General features: G+C 40.9%; 1 protein-coding gene across 1 annotated transcript in view; it reads left to right on the top strand.

Moving 5' to 3' along the window:
* Positions 1–23788, top strand: part of LOC108437551 (protein eva-1 homolog C) — an 83610-nt gene that overhangs the window by 6832 nt on the left and 52990 nt on the right. The window lies entirely within an intron of this gene.

Raw genomic sequence — 23788 nt, 5'->3', positions numbered from 1 at the left:
TTCCACGACAGAATCAGATCAGTAGGTAATAATAAAATAATCCTCCTCTACAGTAAAATAAAGCTCTGCTGATCCTTCAACACAGTTTAACAGTAAATGGTCTTAAACGCTGGAGTTAATGTAGAACTGCTGATTCACCCTTTAACCCTGAAGGTTGGCAATGCAGACAACATCTCGCCCAGCTAGTAGCTAACACACAAAGAGAGAGATTTAAGACGAACATCAATAATTTGGAGACTGATGGACTTTTTAGTGTTATAATCACTCCAGCTGGTTTCCTGATACGTTTAACCTGCAGTGAGAAACTGTCCAACACTAAAAAGTCACGAGGCTGAAGTTTCTGATTCGCCAACTTTTTGTTTGAAATTTCCATCGACCTTAAATGGTGCAGCAGTTAGCTTCATTCTGGCACCTCAGGCACCGTTTAAGGTGAAATGGGAACATTTGAAGAAGCTGGCGAATGAGAAGCGACTTCAGCCTCATAAAAAAGCCGAACATTAAGAGACATTTTACAAGAAACTGCTTTACTTTTGAGGAAAAGTTTCCTGCCAGAGATGCGAGAAAAGCAGCTACAGCTGAGCTAAAGCTTAAAGCAGATCCAAGCAAGTGTGTTTTGGTCTATATTTTTTAGCATCTACTAGCACATTAGCACATACTGAGACAGATTTACAGCCAAGATGGCAAAAAACATTACTTCATTTAAATGGACATGAAATGTTGTGGCTCCTAAGGTGGTTTGATTTTTGTTGAAACGTGACAAAATGGCGCTTCTTAACACTTTGGGTTGCCAAATGACCTAATTTGCGGTTTAATTTTTAGTGGAATAGTCCAGCCTCCCTACTGCACTGTAGCTTAGAGCACTCCTGCTCATCTGCACGGAAGATCGGACTGTTATAATGGACTCTGAGATCAGACTGTCAGATAGGAAGAAGGAAGCTGGTTTGTAGACCTGTAGATCCCCCAGGCTTAGACGTCCCGGGACTCAGGGGTCACTTCTTAATAACAGGACGAGGAAGGAAGAGCCGGTCCTGTCTGACTTACAGAGAGTTCCGGAGGTGGAACCTGATACCCGTGCCTTCTGTCTGTTTGAAAGACCCCCCTCCAACCATCCTCCTTGTTCTATGCCCCCTCACCCACACACACTCTCTCTTTTTGTTTCTCACACACACATAGGCTGCCCATCAGAGGTTTGGGGACACCCGGCTTTTCACAATACAAATGGTCATGTTTTATTTATTTATTTATTTTGTGAGTTCTTAATAACTTAGTAAAGCCTAAATAGGTTTATTTACAATTGCATCATACAACCTGCCATATGTTATCAGTTTATTCCTAAATCCATTTATTTATTATTGTTGTTCTGTGGTTAAATATTTACGTCTAAATTGATTTACTCACCAGACAGTGTAGCTGGCTGCCCATTGGAAGCCAATATAAGCTCTGAGTCACATTTAATTCTGATATTAAATGTAAGTTTTCTAATTAGTTTAGTACTAAAAAGCATTTTCTGATTGCACAGCTTTTTTCCTTGTGTTTTGGTGCTTGGTGGTTGCTATGGTACTCCAGGGGGTTGCTAGTAGGGAAACTGTCTAATTACGATGTGTCTGATTAATGTTGCGACTGAGATTTAAATTCTGATTATTTTCTATAAATTAAGGTTCAGGTTATTTTTTTTTGCCAAGACATCCAGAATATCCCCTTTTTCTAGCTTGAGGCTCGATCCCTGAGTGTAGTGTGTCAGACTGCCTGTAAGTTGTGGTTGTGATGGCACAACACACAGAGGTTTAGCTGCCCTTGTTTGGTCTACAGGCAATTCGCAAGCTCTTTGTTATTAGGTTAAACCCTAATCCCCACTTAAATTTTCAGACAACATTTTTGATAATATAGGGTGTAATTAAAAAAATGCAGCTCTTGTGATCTGAAAATTGCACTTAAATTGCAGTTTTGATATCAAAATTATTAACCTTTCAGCCCTGTTTGTAGGAGGTTGTTATGGTATCCCAGGTGTTTGCTAGGATGTTTGTAGGAGGTTGTTATGGTATTCCAGGTGTTTGTTAGGATGTTTGTAGGAGGTTGTTATGGAATTCCAGCTGTTTGTTAGGATGTTTGTAGGAGGTTGTTATGGTATTCCAGCTGTTTGCTAGGATGTTTCTAAGAGGTTGTTATGGCATCCCAGGTGTTTGCTAGGATATTTCTATGAGGTTGTTATGGCATCCCAGGTGTTTGCTAGGATATTTCTATGAGGTTGTTATGGCATCCCAGGTGTTTGCTAGGATATTTCTATGAGGTTGTTATGGTATTCCAGGTGTTTGCTAGGATGTTTCTAAGATGTTGTTATGGTATTCCAGGTGTTTGCTAGGATATTTCTATGAGGTTGTTATGGTATTCCAGGTGTTTGCTAGGATGTTTCTATGAGGTTGTTATGGCATCCCAGGTGTTTGCTAGGATATTTCTATGAGGTTGTTATGGTATTCCAGGTGTTTGCTAGGATGTTTCTAAGAGGTTGCTATGGCATCCCAGGCGTTTGCTAGGATATTTCTATGAGGTTGTTATGGTATTCCAGGTGTTTGCTAGGATGTTTCTAAGAGGTTGCTATGGCATCCCAGGCGTTTGCTAGGATATTTCTATGAGGTTGTTATGGTATTCCAGGTGTTTGCTAGGATGTTTCTAAGATGTTGTTATGGTATCCCAGGCGTTTGCTAGGATATTTCTATGAGGTTGTTATGGTATTCCAGGTGTTTGCTAGGATGTTTCTAAGAGGTTGCTATGGCATCCCAGGCGTTTGCTAGGCTATTTCTATGAGGTTGTTATGGTATTCCAGGTGTTTGCTAGGATGTTTCTGAGAGGTTGTTATGGTATTACAGATGTTTGCTAGGATATTTCTGTGAGGTTGTTATGGTATTCCAGGTGTTTGCGAGGATGTTTCTGAGAGGTTGTTAAGGTATTCCAGGTGTTTGCTAGGATATTTCTGTGAGGTTGTTATGTTATTCCAGGTGTTTGCTAGGATGTTTCTAAGATGTTGTTATGGTATTCCAGGTGTTTGCTAGGATAATAATAATAATAATAATAATAATAATAATAATAATTATTATTAGTGTCAGTTGTAGTAGCTGTTGTGGTTTGTGGTGAATTGCTAATAAACATTGACCGTGTGCTTAAATGAGTGTATGTGTGATGTAGTGTAAATGATCCCTTTTCCCGGCATTTTTTCAACTACTACTCCTTGGAAAAGACCACCTGGCTAGTGGCCCTCAGGCTATTTGAATTTGAGACCTCTAATTAGAGGAACACATTAAACATTAGTGACTCTGAAAAGCCAGTGAGCTGAAAGTTGGATTAAAGGGGAATTCCACACATTTTTTTCAAAATTTCTGCGTAATAAATCACCGAGGTGTAAACAGTGCGATTGAGAGTGGTTTAATGTGAAGCGATTCATTGTAGAGGAATGTAACTAGGGTTTCCTTACAGTGGTACTTACCGGAACCAGGGGTCACAATGTTTACAACATAGATACAACCATTTTATTCACTACTCAAAGCCACCAGTGAAACTACTTCTGTCTTCTGAGTTTTTATATGTGATGTTGAAAAAGTTCAAATGGTGATAAACCATTAAAAAACGTTTTCTTCACTACGAATTAGTTGACAGCCCCATGCGTGTACACATCTGCCCTGAACGGACTTTTAAAACACGTTTTAGGTGGAAACTAAAATGATAGCTTTCTGTCCTCAGACGTCTGGTTCCTATCACCACCACTGTGAACAATTCTGACTGGAAGTTTCTCTTGAACAGAGCATGTCACACCAAACCGCTCTGAATGACTTTGTTTATTTATGAATTCAGGAAAAACTGGTGCAACTCTCCTTTAACTCATTTGAGTTAAGTACCGTTGCAGTAAACTTTGTACACATAACTTGAGCCCCTTTACATTTAAACACCCACGCTGTAGAGAGGCAGGTGAGCTCTGTCTGAGCAGGTCCTCTCGGCTCATTGTTTTGTCTGCAGAGGTGTGTGTGTGTGTCTGTCTGGAGTGATGGGTGCTTAGACACCTCTCCTAAACACACACACACACAGGCGTGAGCCGTGTCTTCATAATGCTCAGCCTCGTACACCAGCGATCTCAAACTTTATTATATTTTGCCTGCTGTCAGACGCGCTCAGCCTCATAGACCAGCAATTTAACTTCATAACACAGCACCTAATAACACACAGCACTGTGTCTTATGCAGCCAAGAAACTGCATAAAACTGTTTATTTCAGCTAGTAAATACATAGCATTAGAATAAACATAAATAAACATAAATACAGTAAAAAAAAGTTATTTTGGTTAAAGTTACTATTGGACAGACACAGATTTGTTTCCTGAGTTATAAAAATATGTGCATTACATTTACAGTAACTTACTGGTAGTGACGTTATTATTATTAATATTCACAGCACTCATACTATAATATTTATGTACAGTAATGTATGCAGTTTAAAAGTTGCATTTGCGTCCTAAATACGATTTTAGGAGTCAGAAGCCCCAACAAAAGAATCAGTCAAATACAGAAACAATCAGAACTGAATTCCACAAACAAGATGGGCTGTAAGATGCTTTGCAGACTGACTGGCATACACGAGCAAATCTAGCAAGTACAGAAGAGAAGAAACCCAGAGCTGATACTGTGACAGTTTTATGGCTCTGTAAAAGGTGCATCAGTAGGTCGGCACACATGGCTCAACAGGTTAAAGAACAACCACTTAATTGTTTCTGGTGTCGAATGATTGAAGGAATTCCGCGTCTGACGGGATGTATTGCATTATAATATACAAAACCTCGTATCTCCATGTTTGTCGTTTTTTAGTTTTTGACATTATTTGAAAATGCTTGTTGCCTTTGCATTGAGTGTATATATATATATATATATATATATATATATATATATAGAGAGAGAGAGAGAGAGAGAGTTTGATTTACTGTTTTCATTTGGAATTTCATTGGAGTGTCATAACTTGGTTTGTTTCCACTTGTTAAATAGCATTACATAGCTCTCCATCTGTAATTGAGACACACACACACACAGAGCTTGGTAAACAGTGAGTGAAGAACGAGGGGTGGGTCCCTCTCAGGAAAATGTGAAGTGTCAGTACCACTCAGCAGAGGCGGCTCAGCTCACAGACTGATTACGTGTGTGTGTGTGTGTGTGTGTGTGTGTGTGTGTGTGTGTATTCTTACAGGCGCAGAGTGAAGCAGAGTGATCTTCTCAGTCATCAGCTTTTAGACATTTATTGGAATTTTTAATGTTCTAAATGAATGTTTTGAGTTACTGCTTTCATTCGTAATTACATTTGATTGGGGTTTCATAACTTGATTTGTTGTCGCTTGGTAAGCACTGCATAGCTTTCCATCTGTAGTTGAGACACACACACACACACACACACACACACACACACACACACACACACACTCAGTCACTCTGAGGGAAATGTGGAGTGTCAGTACCACTCAGACAGCTGAGAGACTGTGTGTTTGTACTGTGTGCTACCCATAGTAGTGAATAATTCATACTGAATAATCTGTAGTACTTACTAGTGTATTTTCCTTACTGAATAGTTCATATTAGTTACTACAAATAAATAAATAAATAAATAAATAAATCGCACAGTGGTATAAAAAGCTATAGACAGTATAAGAATATAGAGTGAAAATGAAAAGTGAAAGTCCAGTCTGAACTGAGGTGACCTCTGCGGTTCAAACGTTTCTGAATACGGGACACTTTGCCAGCAGCACCTTCCTGTAAGACTCCTACCAAACTGTGAAAGCAGACACAGGACAGACTGACTGACTCTGTATGGATGAGAGAGAGAGAGAGAGAGAGAGAGAGAGAGAGAATCTCATCACTGCTGGAATAAAAGCTCATGTCTCAGATGTTCAGGACAAGGAAAAAAAAACCTTCTTAACCTTTAATGTAAGTCATTGTAAAAAGACCTTTTAACATGTAATCTCCACACCGTGTAACTTCAAAAAAGAAAGGAAAAAGGAAAGAAAAAGAAATAAAACGCCAAAAACATAGAGACCAGCTTTTAGAAAACATATACCTGGAGTGGGGGGGGGGGGGGGGGGGGGGGGGTGGGGAGGGGTTGGCATCCCTGAATTCCTGAGTGACAGTCCACATTCACAGCTTTAATGCAGGAGCCCTCCCATCTGCTTTGTTTTCTTCACCTCTGTCCTCACTATCTCTCTCTTTATCTCTCCTGCCTTCTCTCTCTCTCTTTCTCTCTCTCTCTCTCTCTCTCTCTCTCTTTCTTTTTATGCATATAGTGTATACAGGCATGGATCAGAGAAAGAAAGAGAGAAGAAGAAGCAGAAATATAGAAAGAGAAAGAGACAGATTCAGAGAAAGAGAGAGAATGAAGAACGAGAGAGGGAATTAAGAGGCATCGGGTGGTGGGGGGGTGGGGGTGTCAGACAACAAGGAGTTATTGTTCTTGCCTGTTCTGTTGCGCTTCCGGAGTGATTTACTGCAGATAGACACTATAAATAATCAAGCACATACTGAAATATGTGCATGCATAGTGATGCATTAAATTACGATGATTTAATTGTCATTTATCATTTCCACATGAATAAAATATATAAAATCAACCCAATTAGTGCCTTTCAGTTTACTTATATTTGGTATTAAGGGTGTAATATACTCATTCATCTGGAAGTGATATAAAAGAGAGTGGGGCACAATGTTTTGAAATATATTTGATTTTGGTATCTACTTTGCTTTTCTAGTGAGTCAGTAATTAAAAAGTTCCAGTAAAGTAAATGTTTTGAATGAATATGGGGAGATTTTTTGAGTGGAGCTACAGCCTTCCCCCGTCCTGCTGTCCTGTCAACTCCACTGTCACAGTGTGAAGTCTCCAGCTTTCAGCCTAATCAGACTCCCTGTCGCAGTGTGATGTCTCCTGCTTTCGGCCTAGTCAGACTCCCTGTCGCAGTGTGAAGTCCCCAGCTTTCAGCCTAGTCAGACTCCCCGTCACAGTGTGAAGTCCCCAGCTTTCAGCCTAGTCAGACTCCCTGTCACAGTGTGAAGTCCCCAGCTTTCGGCCTAGTCAGACTCCCTGTCGCAGTGTGAAGTCCCCAGCTTTCAGCCTAGTCAGACTCCCCGTCACAGTGTGAAGTCCCCAGCTTTCAGCCTAATCAGACTCCCTCTCGCAGTGTGAAGTCTCCAGCTTTCAGCCTAGTCCGACTCCCCTGTCACAGTGTGAAGTCCCCAGCTTTTAACTTTGTCAGACTCCCTGTCGCAGTGTGAAGTCCCCAGCTTTCAGCCTAGTCAGACTCCCTGTCACAGTGTGAAGTCTCCAGCTTTCAGCCTAATCAGACTCCCTCTCGCAGTGTGAAGTCTCCAGCTTTCAGCCTAGTCCGACTCCCCTGTCACAGTGTGAAGTCCCCAGCTTTCAGCCTAGTCAGACTCCCTGTCGCAGTGTGAAGTCCCCAGCTTTCAGCCTAATCAGACTCCCTGTCGCAGTGTGAAGTCTCCAGCTTTCAGCCTAGTCAGACTCCCTGTCGCAGTGTGAAGTCCCCAGCTTTCAGCCTAGTCAGACTCCCTGTCGCAGTGTGAAGTCCCCAGCTTTCAGCCTAGTCAGACTCCCTGTCACAGTGTGAAGTCCCCAGCTTTCAGCCTAGTCAGACTCCCTGTCACAGTGTGAAGTCCCCAGCTTTCAGCCTAGTCAGACTCCCTGTCGCAGTGTGAAGTCCCCAGCTTTCAGCCTAGTCAGACTCCCCGTCACAGTGTGAAGTCCCCAGCTTTCAGCCTAGTCAGACTCCCCTGTCACAGTGTGAAGTCCCCAACTTTCAGCCTAGTCCGACTCCCCTGTCACAGTGTGAAGTCCCCAGCTTTCAGCCTAGTCAGACTCCCTGTCGCAGTGTGAAGTCCCCAGCTTTCAGCCTAGTCAGACTCCCCGTCACAGTGTGAAGTCCCCAGCTTTCAGCCTAGTCAGACTCCCCTGTCACAGTGTGAAGTCCCCAACTTTCAGCCTAGTCCGACTCCCCTGTCACAGTGTGAAGTCCCCAGCTTTCAGCCTAGTCAGACTCCCTGTCACAGTGTGAAGTCTCCAGCTTTTAACTTTGTCAGACTCCCCTGTCTTAGTCTGAAGTCCCCAGCTTACAGCATAGTTAAACTCCCCTGTTGCAGTGTGAATTCCCCAGCTTGTGGCCTAGATTAACTCCTTTGTCTTGGTACAAAGTCCCTGGCTTGCAGCCTAGTTAAACTCACCAGCAGGACTTCCTCCTTGTACCTGTTTAACTACATAAAAAGTTGTTATATTTTTACCTTGTGTTATATTGTGCCCCGCTTTCCCCTACATGTTTAAATTCAATACATCACAATTTTCAGTACACACACACACACACACACACACAGACGGGTAGGTTATATACATGCTGTTAAAAGTTGAGCTTTTGTCTTTAATTTTCTCAGATATGAAGAAAAATGTCAGCTTCTGTTTAACCTCATTATAGTGATTTATTTTAGAACGAGCGTGATGACTTTAAACTCTGTGTTCACACACTAAATCACAGACAGACACACACACACACACACACACACACACACACACACACACGCACAGTCTCACTATAATGTATGGGAGTTGTGATTGTCATGGTATAGTAATAGCTGTTTTGGGGGCTCCAGTGGCAGGATTACTACTGTAAAGACTCTCTCTCTCTCTCTCTCTCTCTCTCTCTCTCTCTCTCTCTTTACCCTGTCTCTCTCTCTCTCTCTCTCTCTTTACCCTGTCTCTCTCTCTCTCTCTTTACCCTGTCTCTCTTTATTCGCTCTGTCTTTCTTTTGGTTTCTTTTCTTTCTGTCTCTGTTTCTATTCTGTTTCTCTCCATTTCTTCTCTCTTTTTTCTTTTCTTTCTCTTTCTCGTTATTCTTTCTTTCTTCTTCTTCTCTCGCTATCTCTCTCTCTGTCTTTCTCTCTATCTGCCTACTCCTCTGTTCTTTGTAATGGTAATGTCTTTTTTTACACACTCCTTAAAAAGCCTTTCAGAAACTGTTTAAGTGACATTAACTTACTGCCCTGTCTGTGTGACGGTGACCTCCTTGAAGCAAGGAAGCATTTAAACAGGTCAGACATTAAAACACATTGATTATTGATCATATGGTGATTGACTCTAATGATACAAAAAATGGAATAAAATTAAGCCAGTACAGCGTTAATACTACAGACATTAAACTCTTCAACCACCTGGTTCCAGACGTAAAATGTGGCCTGTGCAGAAGTTATGGCACATTTTACATGGAATATGTTAAACTCTGAAAATTTACAGAACATTTTCAACATTTTATACCAAAACTTGTTCTCTGTGTAGGATGTTTTAACTCGTTTTCACTTAGAAAATCAACAAAATGTGGTTTCACCACGGGGCCAAACTTGCAGCTGGCATTCAATTGTATACGGCTTCAAACGTGGCTCAGCCAATCAGATTGTAGAAGCTGAACCTGTCCTCATGAACGAACACACACACACACACACACACACACACACAGTGTTTGTGAATACAGCTACTGGAGAAGGCTCCTTCTCTCCCGTGCTCTTATTCCTATAACACCTGCCCTCCGAGGTCAAAGGTCAATCAGCCCCTAATGGATGGGCTAAAAACACACATCTTCTGATGTGGTTAGACCTTTGTGTGTGTGTGTGTGTGTGTGTGTGTAGGTGTGTGTCTTTTACTTGTATATGGGACAATATCTTAGACTGTTACAAGCTTAACCGTGTAAAGGGTGGAAAAACCCCTTTTTGGTTCTATATAGTTCCATTTTCAAAAGGGTTCTATATAGAACCATATACAATACATTCTCCATCAATCTGAAGAACCATTTCACCATGCAAGGAACCATTAAAGCATGCAAATGGTTGTATATAGAACTTATGGTGATAAAACAGAACCATTCCCTTTTCTAAAGAACCTTTGAAGAACCATCTTTTTATGTATGTACATATACACATATAATGGGTGTGGGTGTATGTGCTGTGGTGTGGTGAGGGCAGCTGAACTCATTAAACAGCAGACCAAACAAAAACAACCAGCTCCAACTCGCAGACACCCATCTCAGTACCCCATACACACACACACACACACACACACACACACTCACACACACACACACACACACACACTTGGGGCACTTGGCAAAAGTCAGAGTTCATTTATTTTATCTCCAGTTTTGCCAGCCAGTTGTACAAGATATTCATATTCATTGGAGATTATATATAACAAAATCCACCTGCATAGGAACGTCAAAGGAACATAAATGAAAACAACAGGAGTTTCCAAAACTTCCAAAATAATTAAAAGCTCCAGAGTAAACAGGGCTCCTAACAACCACCTGGAAGAGCTGGTAGACACCAAAACTGCCCCATCAGATAAACAGCACTGAAAGCTTTGATCTCTGAGAGAGAGGAGAACATCAAGCTGCTTCAGATCTGAAAACATCCACAGGTGTTTCTGTCCATCCGTCCACTGTGAGAAGACCGCTCAGCGCTGTGGGTCTGAAAGGACGTGTAGCTGATCAAGAAGAACCTCACTGAGGAAAGGAGACGGACACATCAAACAAAGAAGCTGAACGATGGACTGACCGCCCCAGAGTCCAGACCTCAGCACCACTGAATGGGTTTGATTACTTCAGAAAATGAACCAGCTTCTAAGACTGAACTTTGGAGGCGTGTCTGCAGATTCTTTGAGGAGCTGAAAGTGAGTGGAAGGATGGAATCTGTAGCAATATTGAAGAGTGAAGGCTGAACTCTAACTTTTGCACAGCACTACATATAAATACACACACACACACACACACACACACACACACACACACATACACACACACACACACACTCCAGATAGGTCTTTATTGGTGTGAAAATAGATGCCCAGATTGAGTCTTCAGGCCTGTTATTGGAATCAGTCTATGCTTTACACACACACACACACACACACACACACACACACACACTGACTTTGGACTGTTATTTAGAGTAACCGGCCCTACTCATTTACTTTTATTTATTTCAGGCTGTTGTTGGCTCTGGATTCCTCTTAAAGCTATAAATGGGGCTGTTTTCTGTAATGCCTGTGTTTCAGGGTGTGGGCCTGTTCCATGTGGGGGTTAGAACCTTGTTGGAGAGTCAGTAGTAATGAGCATGTGCGTGCCCTCAGCAGACTGTAAGCCGTGCTCTGTAATTACTATAATTCACTGAATGTGCGGGCAGTGAAAGTGCAGCTCGGAGTGTATCTGCTCAGCGTTTATGAGGAGACTTTATTAGTTCTGCAGAATTCTTACGTAACTATTGTGGGTGATGGACTGCAATAAATATCGTAAATGCTTTCTTTAGCATTTCGTTCCCTGAGTTCTACTCTACCTGAGTTCTCCAGGTACAAACTCCAAAGTACTAGATCAGTGGAGGGCCAGTGGGTCCTGTGCCCTCTCAGTAGTGGTACTGTTGGGGCTTTTTTGGTTTGTTTGTTTGTGTTAAATTGCAACACTTAATTACAATGTATAGAAATTTAATCAAGCCAGTAATGTTAAATATGACAGATACTATTGTTTTGATGATTATCTGCAAACAAAAATGTTAAAAATACCTAAAACTTTCTAAGATCAGTGACTGGTCTGACAAATCGCATGACCAGTGTAACTGACTTAGTTATATAGATATGTTTATGTTGCTTTTGTGTGATTATAGCAGGTGTTCCTTGGCGTTTATTATGTCTCGTGACTACACAGTTGAGCGAAATTTGCTGGGCCACTTTGATTATTGTGTTACCACCTCTGCACTAGACATTGAGTGCGTTGACATGCACTTAATAATCCAATAACAGCAGAAATCTGATTTTGTCAGTAGTCTGATGAATGTGTTTACATGAACTTGAGTAATCAGATAACAGAAAACTCCAGGTCTATATGAATCGGACGGTAATCAGATTTATGGTTTGTACCCAGCCAATACATTCGCAGAGGAAGACGTGACATTAACGTAACATGAACTCAAACTTCACGCTGCAGGCCTTTTTCTCAAAACATCGCACCGCTTTACGTGAAAATGTGAACGTACATCATCTAGAAGATGAAGAAAATTTAAGTCCCTCTGTTGCTTCCCTCTGTCTCTCACTCTCCCTCGCTCTTTCTCTTTCTTTCCCTCTCTGTCTCCTTCTTCCTCGCTCTTTCTCTTTCTTTCCCTCTGTCTCTCCCTCTTCCCTCCCTCTTTCTCTTTCTTTCCCTCTCTGTCTCTCCCTCTTCCCTCCCTCTTTCTCTTTCTTTCCCTCTCTGTCTCTCCCTCTTCCCTCCCTCTTTCTCTTTCTTTCCCTCTCTGTCTCTCCCTCTTCCCTCCCTCTTTCTCTTTCTTTCCCTCTGTCTCTCCCTCTTCCCTCGCTCTTTCTCTTTCTTTCCCTCTCTGTCTCTCCCTCTTCCCTCCCTCTTTCTCTTTCTTTCCCTCTCTGTCTCTCCCTCTTCCCTCCCTCTTTCTCTTTCTTTCCCTCTCTGTCTCTCCCTCTTCCCTCCCTCTTTCTCTTTCTTTCCCTCTGTCTCTCCCTCTCACTCCTTCATTCTCTTTCCTTCCCTCTCTCTCCCTCTTCCTCCCTCTTTCTCTTTCTTTCCCTCTGTCTCTCCCTCTTCCCTCGCTCTTTCTTTCTTTCCCTCTGTCTCTCCCTCTTCCCTTTCGCTTTCTCTTTCTTTCCCTCTGTCTCTCCCTCTTCCCTCGCTCTTTCTCTTTCTTTCCCTCTGTCTCTCCCTCTTCCCTCGCTCTTTCTCTTTCTTTCCCTCTGTCTCTCCCTCTTCCCTCGCTCTTTCTCTTTCTTTCCCTCTGTCTCTCCCTCTCACTCCTTCATTCTCTTTCCTTCCCTCTCTCTCCCTCTTCCTCCCTCATTCTTTCTTTCCCTCCTCTCTCTCTCTCTCTCTCTCTCGAAAGTACTTTACCAATGTGCACATGGAAGGTAAGCGCACTTCCTCGCTCTCACTCTGCGTTCTGTGTGTGTGTGTGTGTGTGTGTGTGTGTGTGTGTGTGTAGACCTGTGAGGAATTTACTCCTGGTTGCTCTCCACCAATCACAGCGCAGCATTATTTAAACACAGGGAAACCCCAGATCAGGGTAATTCCCTCAAACACACACACACACACACACACACACACACACACACAGATATTTGCAGGTTATCTTATCAGATTTTGTCAGTAATCCGATCATGTTTACATGCACTTGAGTGGTCAGATAATAGAAATCTCCAGGTCTGTATGAATCAGACAGTAATCAGATTTCTGTTTTACAACCAGCCAACAAACTCACTGAAGAAGACACGACGTAAATGTAATGTAAATCTTAAACTTCATGCCGCGGGTTTTTAAGAAGATCAGACACACCAGTCTAAGAAATCAGATTGTGCTGAGGACCATTTGAATAATCAAATAACAGCAGAAATCCGATTATGATCGGATTATTTAATGCATTTAAACACACTCAATGATGCCACAGTCAAAATCACTGAATTCACACGTTTTTTCCAAATATGTATGTGGCACATTATTATTACACATAGATACTTGCATATCATCACTGATGTAACTCGATTTTTCAAAGTAATTTCTGGTAACTTTATGATTTGAATTATTTTAAAAAATGCCAAAAGTTGAGAAACAGGTTTTTTGCTCAAAATGACATATTATTAATACTTACAGCCACCTCTTTGTTTCTGTGCTCATTGTCCATCTTATCAGCTCCACTTACTGTATAGCTGCACTCTGTAGTTCTACAGTTACAGACTGTAGTCCATCTGTTTCTCTGATACTCTGTTACCCTGTTCTTCAGTGGTCAGGACCCCCATGGACCCTCACAGAGCAGGTCCTATTTGGGTGGTGAATCATTCTCAGCACTGCAGTAACACTGACGTGGTGGTGGTGTGTTAGTGTGTGTTGTGCTGGTCTGAGTGGATCAGACACAGCAGTGCTGCTGGACCTATATAGTAAGTGGAGCTGATAAAATGGACAATGAATGTAGAAACAAGGAGGTGCTCATAATGTTATGCCTGATTGGTGTATAGTTACTTCCATAAATATATATATATATATATATATATATATATATATATATATATATATATATTTATATATTGGGGCATATTATCATCACTTATAGATATTTAGTATCATTTGTGTGCGCGTGTGTGTGTGTGCGCATGTGTGTGTATGATGGGAAGGTTATGCTTTGGGTGTGAAGAGTTCCTGCACATTCCATCCTTTTAACCTGATATCACATGACGTGTCATCTGATCATAACACAGGGGCCCCATGCAATATTGTCCCTCTGAGGCACATACACACTCCTCCAGGTTAAAAACCTCTCATATGAGACCACTGTGTCCTGTGACAGCTCTAAAAAGCTCTAATCTACATTTAAGGTTTCATTTTTACTGCCATTCGTGGCAGTTACAGCGAATGACAGCAAAACAACTCTCCTCTTAAAGGCACCAAATCCCACCCCACAGCGAGGTGGAAGCCAATGACGTGGCAGAACATTTGGGGTGGCATCTGTGGCCAATCAGATTTCAGGAAAGGCCCTGGTAATATGTAATATTTAAGCACAATAACACTAAGTGTTGACTTGCTTGCATGGAAACCCAGATTCTGGTTTTGTAAATCATTCACACTATAGTGACTGTTTCAGACAGTTTAAGCTTATTTTAAACAGAACTCAAAAACTCTAGCTAGTATACGAGCAGCAATCTCAGCTTTAAGCAGGTGTATATACATATAAATCCTATTATTTTTCATTAAAAATAAAAAAAATTAATCGCAGGAAACTATTTTTAATGTGCCAAACTGATTTTTTTCAGATTCTGGAACAAATTTACAATGAGATCTTATTGCTCACCATGTGGCCATGAGGGACAGGGATGCAGTCTTCTGTCGAAAGTGTAATGAGGAGCGATGTGGAGGGGGACGCATGTGCTGAGAAAAGCAAGATTTATTACGGGCGAATCCAAACTCAGGGTCGAGACAGTCCAGGTTCAATGAACCAACATGGAGGGATTGCGGGACAGACATGACGAACAGAAACACAGAACCTCAAACAAGAATCAAGCAGCACATATCAAATATACAAACAATACATACAGCACATTCAAATAAAGACCAACGACAACAAGGGGCAAACAAAGGGCTTAAATACATGAGGGCTAACTAGGGATAACAGGACACAGGTTGAAACACAGGTGGCAACAATCTGGGGCAGAGTCAGAAAACAAGGGGGCTGGACTGGGAATCGAAACAAAGAAAGCACATGGACATGTAAACAGACGCACATGGGCAGGACTGGGAAGGGCCAATCTCCATTTTTGTTGTTTTTTCAGTTTTTGACATCATTTGAAGGTGCCAAAATGACTTGGAAAGACGTCTGGTTCCACTGACTTACAATAAAAGTAAAGAAGGTTTTTTCCTTCTCCTGTAAAGTTACTTTTTTGGAGATATGAGATTTTCTTCGGACAATAACGATATATTGCACGTTCACATCTGGGGTAAGGTGTCCAGATTCTTGTGGAGATAGAGAGGTAGGGTGAGATGTTAGGGCTACATGACCCTCCAAACGGAGGTTTTTCAGAGGTACACTCCAAACGAAGTTATGAGGAAAAAAAAGAAAAACTGGCAAGATGGCTGCGCGAGCAACCAAAGAAACCCACAAATATACATATTTTTTCAGTTAAAAATGATCATAACCGCAGCATTATCTAGTTTATTGTCATTTCAACATATTATCATCCTTTTCTTCATAACAAGCGTATAAATCGGTAGTAGTAAGCTGATGTCTTGATACCTAGCTAGATTCCACCTTAAATAGTCCAATTCTGATGCCTGAAGTGCCAGAATGGAACTGCTGCTCCATTTAAGGTGGAACAGGAAAATTTGCACAAAAAGCTGGCGAACAGCTGATTTCAGATTCCTATCACCAGTGAATTATCACGGATGCTGAACTTCACCCTCCTCTGCTGTCATGGGGCAGTGCTAGCAGCTGTTAATGATGTAATGCTCTTCTTTATTTGAGTGTCCCATTTCAGAGGGAAGATTTCATCACCTACCCCTTAAATTTCAGTTCAAAGGGACACTCAGAAACAAGGGGTAGGGGTAAAAATAAGGAATGGGATTGGGCCTAAATTTGTAGGCCAGGGTTTGGGACAGACCCTGATTTGTGTGTATTTTTTTAGCTTATTAATATCTCAATTAATGCCTTAGGTCGAAATAGATCATAGATCGTAACATAATAAACATCTAAGGTCTGAATGCTATTTATTTACTTAAATATTTTTCTTTATACTGTGGCACTGCAGAACTAATTTGGTAGAATGATCCAGAGACTGACAGATGGAGGTTTTCTTGGTTTTTCTGTTTTGGTTAGGACACCGAAGCTCAGTTACCTCATATATTAGACGTTTATGTGGGGTCCAAACCAGCCATGCTGCCATGCCATTCGGCCTGTGTGTGGTCTCTATGGGCAGACTGCCAAGTTCAAACACACACACACACACACACACACACACACACACACACTCTGGTGTGGAATGCTGTGGTGAATGCCAGCGAGTTTCTCCTGGTAATGGGTTACTATGGGGTACAGACACACTCGCACACTCTGCTGGTTTATCACTCCTTCTTATCTTTCCACTAAATAAGAGTAATAAAAGAGAGATTTCAAACGCTGTCTGAAGATTAGCTCGTGCTGAATATGATGTTGCGGCTAGTTTATTGCTGCGGTCTCCGCTAGATATCTCTTTGTGAATGATTGGCTCTTTCTGAATGACTCCTTCAGTACGACCCACTTCCATCTTTTCTACACAGAAAAAATGTATTTAAATATGAACCTCAGTTCCGTGATTCCATGATCCAGTGTTGAGTAACACCAGGGCTAATGTCTGAATGCTGATATCGATACAAGTGGATGAAAACAACCTTCATTTCTTTTAAAGGCCCATATCCTTTTTTCTCTGAGGTCCACTTACGAAGTTGGTGTACGTTTGTTTTAGACAAGCCCATCTTCTGACCTCTCTTTATCCCTTAAACAGGCTATTTTTCTTACTCGGTTCTGATCGGTTTGTTTTGTGCCGGAGGGTTGAAACGCTCCTGGCTGAATGGGCGAACAGATGGGTATATGTCAGCAGATCTATAATGAAGCTGTAGACCCCACAGCCTCGACCAGGCACCCCGCATGTCGCTGTGGCGACCGTGGAGAGATGTGATTTAATAAGGCCGTTTCTGACAGATGACGTGATAATGATAAAATAATGGAAGCTCAAGATTGAATTCGTCTAAAATCTTTGCTTAGCGGTGTGTTTTTGTGCTTTTGCGGCCAAGTTCAGGCTCCAGTGCTAGTGAATCAACTTTGGCAGGTGAACATAAAACTTGGTTGGTTTGGTCGGATGAATCAGCTGAACCGCTTAGCAAAGCCACTCAGAGAGGTTTGAGTGAAATGGTTTATAGTAGAGAAACTGACTCTTTACAGTGGTGCTGATAGGAACCAGGGGTCGCCATGACTACAACACAATACAGCAGATCCATTTACTGTCCAAAACCACCAGTGAACCTACACGAGTCGCTGTATGGAATGTTAATGATGGTAAAATAGTGTCAAATCACCTCTTTGTCCTTCTCAAAGCGTTCGTAAAACAATGTCTCAGGCATCAGGCTGCATATTTATAACCATTTCATGATGTAATAGTTTTCCATAAAGTAGCTTTTATAGGCCTTGGATGTTCTTATTGCCACCACTGAGAATAATCCTCAGTAATTTTCTCTTGAGTTGAGCATTTCACGGCAAACCACTCTGAATGACTTTGTTTAACAGTTTAATTGCACAGACATAAAGTCTAACAATGCCAGCTTCACTATACCACACCTCTAGCTAAGCTGGGGGGCTGTTATCAGTTCCAGGCTTTATCCATTATCAGTCTGCCAGGCGAACAGGCCCGTCTGAAAAGTTACACTTCCCTTTTCTGACCCCTGTCCTCTGTCTGAGTGGGCTAACTCTGGTAATGTGTTTAAATGGGCTCTCCATGGTGACCAGCCTCGGCCTGATTGTTCAGACTGTTTACGCTGTTCCCATTAGGCTAACTGAGGAGCACTCAAGGCCTTATTCTGTGGGGGTTGGGGGTGGGGGTGGGGGTGCATTGCCTGTAATTGCAAGAATACTTCACGGGAAGCAGGTATTAATATTAATATTAAATGATCCTTATTAGTCCCACAACAGGGAAATTCCACCTCCGCATTTAACCCATCCGTGAAGTGACACACCACATACACACTAGTGAGCACACACACACCAGGGGGCAGTGAGCACCCTTGTCCGGAGCAGTGGGCAGCCCTATCCACGGCACCCGGGGAGCAATTGGGGGTTAGGTGTCTTGCTCAAGGACACCTCAGTCATGGACTGTCGGCACTGGGGATCGAACCGGCGACCTTCCGGTCACAGGGCCAGGTCCCTAACCTCCAGCCCACGAAGGCATTATAAATGGGGGCTACATTATTTTTGTTAATTATTCTGATATCTGGTTAGAATTAGAATATTTGTGAAGACATTAGGTATGGATAGTACTCACACTTCTCACCACTGCCGTATTGTTGACATACCACTGGTAAACACAGCGATGATGTTCGTAGAGCCTCCGTTTATACACTGTTAGTTCATAACTGTTGTAATAATAACAGTGTAAGCCTTTTTGGCTGCGTTCACATTACAAGCCTCACTGCTCGTTTAGGTAAGTGACCTCAAATCTGTCATTAATGTGAATGTGTGCTTCATTATTAGAGCCAGACAAAGGTGAAAATGTGAGCTGAGCTGCTTTTCCTGCTGCTACAGGCTTTAACTTCTGCTCGGCGCTGCTGCCATGGTTACTCTGAATGACGGCGCATGCACAGTGGACTGAGCGTCACATTAAGGTCTAATACATAATTATGAAAAAGTCACAATGATGAGATTCTAAGTCATGCTTATGAGATTGAATATTATTATTATGACAATGATAAGTTGGAATTGTGACAAGTCAGAATGACTCATTATAGAAGATATAACGTCATAATTAGGAAAATGTAAGTCATAATTGTGGGATGCTAAGTCATAATTATGAGATTGAATATTATTATTATTATTATGAGATGCTAAATCATAATTATGTAAAAACCGTCTCGTTACTATGACTTACTTTTTCTCCAGTGGTGGAAACGGGCTTCTATAATCCCCTCTGTGAGCACGATGGTGTTTGATGGTTGGTTAGTGTGGTGGGTAACACGTTTGCCTTCTACACTGTAGACAGGGGTTCAATCCCCTCCTGGATGCTATACTAATAAGGAGTCCTTGGGCAAGACGCCTAACACTACTTTTACCTACCTGTGTAAAAAATGACCAAATTGTAAGCCGCTCTGGATAAGAGCATCTGCCAAATGCTGTAAATGTGTTTGATGTTGTAGCTGATGGTAAAAAACACAAAATATCGCTGAACCTTCCACAGATTAATAATACAGGATTCTAGTAAACTAGAATATGTTGGCTGCTGCAGTATTTACAAGGTAATTATAGGTGTTAGAATAACATTGATTTGGTATAGATCGACATTTCTGATCAAACTGATTTATTTCTTCATATCTTGATTTGGGAGCCACAGCCAGCCTTGACTGCTTATACACACTCAGCTAAAGGAATGGCAGCAGTGTTATACAATACTAAATACAATACAATACTAAAATAATCCTCTTGAGTAAGCAGGGAGACAGTCAAAGGAAATTGAGTCCAGACCCCATCCCCTGAGTCTAGACCCCACCCTTAAGTCCATACCCCACCCCTGAGTCAAGACCTCAACATCACTGAATTCTTGTTGTTTGGGAGGTCTTGGATTGCGAGCAGTAGAAAGTGCAACCGACTTTAACTGCAGTGTGGCTGCAGGCTTTGAATGCAAGTCAATGGAGCCCGACTTTTTTCCAAGTAATTGGCCTTTTGGTCCATTTATCATGAGGTTTCCACACAATGTAAAGGCAGGCATTTTCAAATTATATCAAAAACGTACAAAACTATATGTATATATTATTTTGTAAATATATATTTTCTAGTTGATATATATGTATATGATTTACAGCAACTGGAAAATATCTATTTTTAAAAATTGTATCAATTAGCCTAATTTGTACTGTGTTAAGTGGGTTGTTGCTGTAATTTATTATCTCCTTTAATTATGAGATACAGACTTTATTACTGTATGTATTACTTCAATTTCAACCATACAATTTCTCTCTCTCTCTCTCTTTCTCTCTCTCTCTCTCTCTCTCTGCCCCTCTGGCTGAAACACTTAAGCCGTTTGCTCAGTAATCCTGAGAAGAAAGCAGGAAGAAAGCGAGGGATGGGCTGTGGGGGCGCATGAAAAGAAAACATGAACGCTTTCTTTTCCTTTCGACAGACAGCCGCAAGGTTTTTTTAAGTCTTGCAGCACTGATTGATAGCATCTTCCTTTTTCTCTTTCATCATAGTCTCTCTCCCTCTCTCTCTCTCTCTCTCCCTCGCTTACTCTCTGTTTGGACTTGTCCTGATGCCCAATTGACAAGAAAGATAATGGTCCTGCCAAGCCGTGTGTGTGTGGCTGGGAGGTAAATGAATTTTTAAAGGAGGCCTATTTAACTCTTTTTTTTATATCCGTTTAATAGAGTTTCCTGATCGCTGTGAAGAGTATAAAACACAGAACACTGTAATTCATCCTTTGTATGATCTGTTTTGTTCTGTCATTTGTTCTTCTGTGAAGAAAACATCATTTTGAGGGTGCTGATTTAGTGTATTTAGCATATCACTGCTGTCGGGAGAAAACCTCGTATCTCCGAAATAGTAACTTTACAGGAGAAGGAAAAAACCTACTTTACTTTTAATGTAAGTCAATGGAACCAGACGTCTTTCCAAGTCGTTTTGGGCCATTTCTTGTAGCCCATTCATCATGAAATTTACAAACATTGTAAAGGGTAACAGGTATTTTCAAATTATGTCAAAAACTATAAAACGTCAAAAATGGAGAAACGAGGTTTTCTTCCGACAGCAGCGATATATTAATGACCGCTGCTCTCAGGCGTGGCTGCCGCAGGGCACAGTTTAGAGCAGGCATGCCTAAAGTTTTTGTCTTGGGGGCCAAAGTGCGATGTTTGTGGTGGGACGAGGGCCAAAATGACAAAAACAGTATACAATTAAAGGAAGTCAGTAGGTTTCAAATAGGACATTGTAGAAGTGCCTTTTATAACATTCATAACTTCAAAAATACATTTTTGTTACATCAAGTATGAAAATGTCTGTTCTCGCATTGTGTGAGGAGGTGGGCCACACTTTGGGCCCACCCTGATTTAGAGAGACCAGAGACCATATGTTCAAGTTTCTTAATGCTAAAAGACCAGGAACGGTTGCTAAAGATGAATCATTGACAAATTAATTTCCCTGACTTTTTACAAATTAGATATGGTATAAAAAGTGCACCCTCAAAAAAGATGGTTCTTTAGTAAAGGCAATGGTTCTATTTAGAACCCTGAGTTCTATGAAAAACCGTTTCTTGAACCACTTGAATGGTGGTTTATATTGTTTGGTCAGAACTGAAAAAAAAGGCCATGCGTATAACTGTCACGTGCCCAACACCGCATATCACACCATAAAAGATCACTGACCACCCAAAAAAAGCCAGTGGCCCACCAAACATTTGTGCCCAAGAGTGGATAACTTGATTATCTATGCCTTGACCACAGCACATCATTGTAGAAATGAGAAGAAAATTCAGTTGTTTAGCATCTCTGCTCTAAATGAGAGGAGTTGGGCATGCCACTGTGTGTGTTTCTCTCTCAGGTGGGCCACACACACACATGACATGACAAGCCATGGCAGGCTGTCTACACTGTGTGTGTGGTGTGTGTGCGTGTGAGTGAACAATCACCCTGTGTTTGGCTCTGAAAGGTTGAAGGAGTTATAAATAAATTCATAAATAAAGTTTTTCAGGATGAGCACGCCCCGCTGCTTTGTCCTTCGCAGTTTCCTGTCGTAGTGAAGTGGACTCGATCATTAGTGACCACACCACAGCTTTGTACTCAGCACAGCAGAACACAACACAGGACAAACAACAAAACACAACAGACAGAAACGTTGCTATGGCATCCTTTTGCCCATTCATGTCCAAAAACCACAATGAAAGTGGCAATGAAGCTGGAACAGAGCTTGTTCTGATTGATCTGAAGTGATGAAAATTTTAAGCATCACACTACAGTACCCACTTAAAATTTGATGGTGTACAATTTCTATTCTTATGCTCATAATTGAGCTTGGATTTGCTGTTGTTTTCTCGTGATGTATCGAGTCATTTGCAAAAGAATCATAACTGAAATGAAACATGGTGAGATTTGTTGTGATGTATCGAGTCATTTTTCTAAAGAGTCATAACTGAATTGAGTCATAGTGAACTCATGATGCACTGAGTCATTTTCTAAAGAATCATAATTGAATCGAATCCTAGTGAAAGTTGTTGTGAAGCATTGAGTCGTTGTCTAAAGAATCATAATTGAATCGAATCATAGTGAGATTTGTTGTGAAGCATTGAGTCGTTGTCTAAAGAATCATAATTGAATCGAATCCTAGTGAAATTTGTTGTGAAGCATTGAGTCGTTGTCTAAAGAATCATAATTGAATCGAATCATAGTGAGATTTGTTGTGAAGTATTGAGTCGTTGTCTAAAGAATCATAATTGAATCGAATCATAGTGAGATTTGTTGTGAAGCATTGAGTCATTGTCTAAAGAATCATAATTTAATCGAATCCTAGTGAAATTTGTTGTGAAGCATTGAGTCGTTGTCTAAAGAATCATAATTGAATCGAATCCTAGTAAAATTTGTTGTGAAGCATTGAGTCGTTGTCTAAAGAATCATAATTGAATCGAATCATAGTGAAATTTGTTGTGAAGCATTGAGTCATTGTCTAAAGAATCATAATTGAATCGAATCATAGTGAAATTTGTTGTGAAGCATTGAGTCATTGTCTAAAGAATCATAATTGAATCGAATCATAGTGAGATTTGTTGTGAAGCATTGAGTCATTGTCTAAAGAATCATAATTGAATCGAATCATAGTGAAATTTGTTGTGAAGCATTGAGTCATTGTCTAAAGAATCATAATTGAATCGAATCATAGTGAAATTTGTTGTGAAGCATTGAGTCATTGTCTAAAGAATCATAATTGAATCGAATCATAGTGAAATTTGTTGTGAAGCATTGAGTCATTGTCTAAAGAATCATAATTGAATCGAATCATAGTGAGATTTGTTGTGAAGCATTGAGTCATTGTCTAAAGAATCATAATTGAATCGAATCATAGTGAAATTTGTGTGAAGCATTGAGTCATTGTCTAAAGAATCATAATTGAATCGAATCATAGTGAAATTTGTTGTGAAGCATTGAGTCATTGTCTAAAGAATCATAATTGAATCGAATCATAGTGAAATTTGTTGTGAAGCATTGAGTCATTGTCTAAAGAATCATAATTGAATCGAATCATAGTGAGATTTGTTGTGAAGCATTGAGTCATTGTCTAAAGAATCATAATTGAATCGAATCATAGTGAAATTTGTTGTGAAGCATTGAGTCATTGTCTAAAGAATCATAATTGAATCGAATCATAGTGAAATTTGTTGTGAAGCATTGAGTCGTTGTCTAAATAATTAAAATTGAATGAAATAATAATGAAATTTATTGTAATGCATTTAATCATTTTCTTAACA

Source organism: Pygocentrus nattereri, chromosome 4 (assembly GCF_015220715.1).
Source record: "Pygocentrus nattereri isolate fPygNat1 chromosome 4, fPygNat1.pri, whole genome shotgun sequence".
NCBI classification, from domain to species: Eukaryota; Metazoa; Chordata; class Actinopteri; order Characiformes; family Serrasalmidae; genus Pygocentrus; species Pygocentrus nattereri.
The sequence above is the reverse complement of the archived record's forward strand: the minus strand, read 5'-3'. Positions and strand labels throughout refer to the sequence as shown.